The 6620-nt window shown below is 47.2% G+C and overlaps 1 protein-coding gene across 1 annotated transcript in view; it reads left to right on the top strand.

Annotated features, from left to right (window-relative positions):
- The first annotated feature begins 588 nt into the window (after window positions 1-588).
- LOC148453839 (phospholipase A2 inhibitor and Ly6/PLAUR domain-containing protein-like) overlaps window positions 589-6620 on the top strand; it is a 265027-nt gene continuing 258995 nt past the window's right edge. Inside the window, exon 1 of the mRNA XM_088461622.1 lies at window positions 589-702. The gene's annotated coding sequence lies outside the window, so the exon portion shown is untranslated. The remainder of the gene's footprint in view (window positions 703-6620) is intronic.

Here is a 6620-nt window from a genome sequence, read left to right as displayed (position 1 = left end):
TGACTGGATGTGGCTCCCATGTAAGCGGTGACTGGATGCGGCTCCCATGCACGTGGTGACTGGCAGCGGCTCCCATGCACGCGGTGACTGGCAGCGGCTCCCATTTATGCGGTGACTGGATGCGGCTCCCATGTATGCGGTGACTGGCAGCGGCTCCCATGTATGCGGTGTCTGGATGCGGCTCCCATGTATGCGGTGACTGGATGTGGCTCCCATGTACGCGGTGACTGGCTGAGGCTCCAATGTAAGCGGTGACTGGCTGCAGCTCCCATGTATGCGGTGACTGGCAGCGGCTCCCATGTACGCGGTGTGTGGATGCGGCTCCCATGTATGCAGTGACTGGATGTGGCTCCCATGTACGTGGTGACTGGTTGAGGCTCCAATGTAAGCGGTGACTGGCTGCGGCTCCCATGTAAGCGGTGACTGGCTGCGGCTCCCATGTACGCGGTGACTGGATGCAGCTCCCTTGTACGCGGTGACTGGATGCAGCTCCCATGTATGCGGTGACTGGCTGCGGCTCCCATGCATGTGCGGTGACTGTATGCGGTTCCTGTGTAATAATCTTCTCTTCCTATTTCCCAGGTGCTGCGCTGGACTGTGTGGATTGCACAGATTTCTCTGGAAGTAACTGCTCCGGCCAATCAGTGACATGCCCTGCAGGCTCCGGTGTCCGTCTGTCCACCTTGGTTCAGTAAGAAGTGGGTAAGTCCTCTGCGTATCTTTGTCTAGATCCTGATTAAGACCCTATGGGGCCCAGTAAGACATTGGTTTGGGACCCCCATAACCCTCCATTCATATGTAAATAGAAGAAACATAAAAATGAGTTTCAGTTATTTTCTGTGAACCATTATAAGTGCTGAGCCTGTCACACAATGTCGGGGAGCTTAGGCTGCCTGATGGATGAGCTGGTTCCCTCCCAGCAGCTTCGTTTCCCAAACAATAAGGGGGTAATACAATTAGCTGTGAAGGGTGCGAATCAGGTGCGTGTTGCCGTTGCCACACTGGTCAAACACCGGCAACGGCACCACATATCGCAGCCCTCATGGTCCTCTTTCATGCTGAACTCACTTAATTATGTACACAACCCTATGGAGCTGTGTCTAGTTTTGTGCGAGTGTCGCGATGACTCACACCCGCGAGTGCATCGTGTGTAATTGGATTGACCCCAATCGGTCCCATAAAGTGCTCTGAGGCCCTGATTCAGAGGCGCTTGCAAAAATCGAGCGCTCCCTCTGAATCAGGGCGGGTGCTTCTTTTTTTACTTGCGGCCTCCTGGTTACCACCCACAGCTTATGCGAGCGGCCAGGTGATAGTCGTGATGGTCAAGACCATCGGGCTTGCGACAAGACCCTTGCAGTAGTGTCTTATTGCCACAAGCTCCAGTGCATTTCCTGCTCTAATAGAGCAGGAAGTCCACCTACTGCCATCATGAGTGATGTCAGTAGGGTCGCCCACAAACGTCAGGCATTCCTGCAGGAACGCCTCCATTTGCCCAGTCACGCCCCCCTCCCCGCCTTCCAAATGGGGCGAGCTATCGATTAACATCGACAGCCGCTCCTTTTGGATGCAAGTGCTGGAGTGAGTGCTTCCTGCACTCGCTTTGGGGCTCGCGCACGCCATCGACCCGCTTGCGAGCACTATGCGCTTACGAGCGGGTCTGAATCAGACCCTCAGTTTGTTGGACCAAGGGGCAATTGGGAAATTATGCCATTGGCCAATTAGTGGCCTAGATCTCTCGTCTGTCTTCAGACAAATCTAGTAAATCACCTGGATCAGGAATGACTTAAAGTACAACATACAGTCAGGTCCATAAATATTGGGACATTGACAGAATTTTAATATTGTGGCCTCTATTCACCACCACAATGGCTTTGAAATGAAACAAACAAGATGTGCTTTAACTGCAGACTTTCAGATTTAATTTGAGGGTAATTACATCCAAATCAGGGGAACGGTGTAGGAATTACAACGGTTTCTATATGTGCCTCCCACTTTTTAAGGGGCCAAAAGTAATGGGACTATCAACTCAAAAGCTATTTCATGGACAGGTGTGGGCTATTCCCTCGTTATTTCATTATCAATTAAGCAGGTAAAAGGTCTGGAGTTGATTCTAGGTGTGACATTTGCATTTGGAATCAGTTGCTGTCGACTCTCAATATGAGATCCAAAGAGCTGTCACTATCAGTGAAGCAAGCCATCATTAGGCTGAAAAATCAAAACAAACCCATCAGAGAGATAGCAAAAACATTAGGTGTGGCTAAATCAACTGTTTGGAACATTCTTAAAAAGAAAGAACGCACCAGAGAGCTCAGCAACACCAAAAGACCCGGAAAACCACGGAAAACAACTGTGGTGGATGACAGAAGAATTATTTCCCTGGTGAAGAAAAACCCCTTCACAACAGTTGGCCAAATCAAGAACACTCTCCAGGAGGTAGGTGTATATGTGTCAAAGTCAACAATCAAGAGAAGACTTCACAAGAGTGAATATAGAATGTTCACCACAATATGTAAACCATTGGTGAGCCACAAAAACAATAAGACCAGATTAGAGTTTGCCAAACAACATCTAAAAAAGCCATTACAGTTCTGGAACAACATCCTATGGACAGATGAGACAAAGATCAACTTGTACCAGAGTGATGGGAAGAGAAGAGAAGGAAAGGAACAGCTCATAATCCTCATCAGTGAAGCATGGTGGTGGTAGTTTCATGGCATGGGTATGTATGGCTGCCAATGGAACTGGTTCCCTTGTATTTATTGATGATGTGACTGCTGACAATGAATTCTGAAGTGTTTCGGGCAATATTACATGCTCATATTCAGTCAAATGCTTCAGAACTCATTGGACGGCGCTTCACAGTGCAGATGGACAATGACCCGAAGCATACTGCAAAAGCAACCAAAGAGTTTTGTAAGGCTAAAAAGTGGAATGTTATGCAATGGCCAAATCAATCCCCTGACCTGAATCTGATTGAGCATGCATTTCACTTGATGAAGACAAAACTGAAGGGAAAATGCCCCAAGAACAAGCAGGAACTGAAGACATTTGCAGTAGAGGCCTGGCAGAGCATCACCAGGGATGAAACCCAGCGTCTGGTGATGTCTATGCGTTCCAGACTTCAGGCTGTAATTGTCTGCAAAGGATTTGCAACAAAGTATTAAAAAGTGAAAGTTAGATTTAGGATTGTTTAGTTTGTCCCATTACTTTTGGCCCTTTAAAAAGTGGGAGGCACATATAGAAACCATTGTAATTCCTACACCGTTCACCTGATTTGGATGTAATTACCCTCAAATTAAATCTGAAAGTCTGCAGGTAAAGCACATCTTGTTTGTTTCATTTCAAAGCCATTGTGGTGGTGAATAGAGGACAAAATATGAAAATTCTGTCAATGTCCCAATATTTATGGACCTGACTGTACAGTACAATATAGAATCACATTTTATCCAAATGATCTATAGACTCGTAATACTGTATTAACTGTTCATTTCAATTCTGCTAATGCTTTATAAAGCCAAATATATCCCACATTGCATCGCCTGCTAAGTTTCTGCACAAATAACGTAATTGTGTAACTATGTAAGAACTCTGAATCAACGCGGCACTAAGGGCTTGATTCAGAGGCGCTCGCAAAAAGTGAGCGCTTGCTCTGAATGAGGGCGGGCACTGTTTTTTTTAGGAGCGGCCTCCTAGCCGCTCGCATAGCTGTGGGTTACCACCCACAGCTATAGCGAGCAGCCATGATGATGGTCGCGATGGTCAAAACCATCGTGACCATCGGGCTTGCGACGAGACCCTTGTGGTAGGGTCTCATGGCCGCAAGCCCCAGAGAGCTTCTGGCTCAAATAGAGCCAGAAGCTCTCTCACTGACATCACTGGTGATGTCAGTGGGGCCTCCCACAAACGGCAGGTGTTTGCTTGGGAACGCCTCCGTTTGTGTAGCTACTCCCCGGGCCACACCTACAAAACTGGGCGAGCTGTCGATCAACATCGACAGACGCCCCTTTTGTAGTGATTCCCGGAGCAAGCGCTTTTTGCGCTCGCTCCGGGGCTCGTGCACGCGCAGTGCCATCCGTGCGCACTGGGCCACCATCGACCCACTTGGGAGCACAATGCGCTTGCGAGTGGGTCTGAATCAGGCCCTAAATACATTATTTATATATATACTGTGTGTGTGTATATATATATATATATATATATATATATATATAGTTTATATATAGATAGATCGATAGATGGATTATTAATGGATTATTAAACTGAAATATTGATTACTACACTGCGTGTCCAGTAGGAGTTTGCATTGCTGAATGCTATTGATATAGGCCCTCATTCAGAGCCACTCGCTAGCGGCAGTACGCTCGTTCCGAGCGATGTTCGCACATCTGCACATGCGTACGGTTTTTAGTACGCATGCGCGAACCAGTCAGTGCAGCCGAAAATCATTTGTACGCAATATAGCCTGCTATTTTGAGTGACAGAATGAGGCGTATGTGGGTGGTAACAGGGGAAGGTGCTTGAAAACGGGGAGTGGAGATCCGTTCGCAGGCGTGCTTAAAGGTCAAAACGGGCGTTTTATGGGTGTGCATAATTAATATAGCAGCGTCAATGACCACGTCATTTGGTTTTTTTTAACTCAGAACTGCTCGCAAAATAGCGGTTGAAAAAACCAACCACAAGAATAGCGAGCAGTTCATATCCTGTTCGATGTACTCGATTAATCTAATAAATAGCGGACATGACGTATGGTGCGAGCGGCCAGGGGGCGTTTTTAAGAAATAAAAGAGCGTATGTTTTGCTCGCTCGTTCAGACTTAGAGGTGTGAACAGACTGCAATGTGCGAACGGATCATTTGCATAGCCACCCCTTGTTTTTGAACGAACGAACGCAAATAGCGAGTGGCTCTGAATGAGGGCCATAGTCCTAAATGTGTCACCTCACATAGTGCTATACATACACCTGCCACTTGCTCCTTCCTGCCCGTCCCCCCAGCTAACACAGATTTTTTTAAAACTATAAAATAACTTTCTTCAAAAAACGTCCCTAAAATTGTCTTTTATTTTAATTATCTCCCTCGTACCAGCAGACTGTCCCCAGCCTCCATTGCTTCAATCAGGCATAGCCATCCACCATTTATGTCACCATATAGCAGGGCCGGGCTGGCCACCTGGCACTATTTGCAAATGCGAGAAGGGCCGGTAGCCTGATGTGTTGGTCTGAAAGCCTGGCCGAGCAGCTTCGCCTCCCAGTGTCCTGCTCAGTCGGGATAATGAGACGGGGGCATGCTGTGAGACGAGGCCCCTATGACTCTCAGCACGCCCCCGTGAGATGTGCAGTTTTGGTTTTCAGAAAACTGAACCCACCCCAATTTTGTATATTATTCAATGGGATCTGAGTCCTGGTTTGGGTCTTCCACCTGACTCGGACCCCAGAAGACAAAAGGTCATCTTTCAGGCATCGGATCTCGCATGTTTTGCATTGCATATGAAAGTCCCTCCCATGTATTCGGCCGCCATTTCATGCTGGAGATCTGACGGGGGAGGTAGTGTAAGAGGGGCTCTTAGTGAAAGAAGGCAAGTTAGGTTACTTAGCAGCACCTAAACTACTGCACAGTCACACAGAGGGCCTGATTCAGAGCCGGACGCTATTTGCGGACTCTCGTTCAGAAAAAGGGGCTGGCTATTTCAATTGAGCGCTCGCTCTTTGCGGTCTGTTGACGCCTCTATGTCTGAACGAGCATCCGAAAGATGCGCTCGCTATTTTGTAAAGACGCCCCTTGGCCGTTCGCATAATTTCGTCATGTCCACTATTTATTTGATTAATCGAGTACATCGAAAGGCGTATGAACTACTCGCTATTCTTGTGGTAGCATTTTCCTACCGCAATCATGCTAGCAGTTCAGGCTAAAAGACAAACAAGTGACGTGATCGATGACGCTGCTGTATTAATTATGCACACCCTTAAAACGCCCGTTTTGACCGTTTGGCACGCCTGCGTTCGGATCTTCACTCCCCGTTTTCAAGCACCATCCCCTGTTACCACCCACAAACGCCTCATCCTGTCAATCAAATTAGCTGGCATTCGCTATTTTGCGAGCACACGATTTCCGACCGCACTGACTTGTTGGCGCATGCGCATTACAACCCATATGCATGCGCAGATGTGCGAACATCGCTCAGAGCGAACGAGCGGCTCTGAATCAGGCCCAGGGTCCCTTCACTAAAGGCAAACTTGGGTGAGAAATCATTAAACCTCTGCAAAACACAGGTAAAAACACAAATAGACATAAATACCCCATCTGCCAAACTCACAGGTACTTTCCATAACCAGGAATACAACTCAGGAATTTACCAAGTATTGTGATCAAAATCATGGGTGTCATTTTATCAAACTCAGACCAAAATAGAAGTTTTGAATAGACCCCTCCTGAGCTGCTTGTTTAGCAGAAGCATACACAGATCATTGTGATCTGTGCATTCTTCTGCCTGTAACTAACCAAAAAGAGGGTTCCATTTAAAAAAAAAAAAAAAAAAGCATTAGCAGCCCCAGGCACCTGTGCCAGTCCTGGTTCTAAAAATGCAGAGGGACAAAATGTGTAGAGGTCCCCTGTATTTTATGAA

Source organism: Taudactylus pleione, unplaced genomic scaffold, assembly GCF_031769625.1.
Source record: "Taudactylus pleione unplaced genomic scaffold, aTauple2 ptg001082l, whole genome shotgun sequence".
NCBI lineage: Eukaryota > Metazoa > Chordata > Amphibia > Anura > Myobatrachidae > Taudactylus > Taudactylus pleione.
This window is presented reverse-complemented; position numbering and strand designations above follow the sequence as displayed.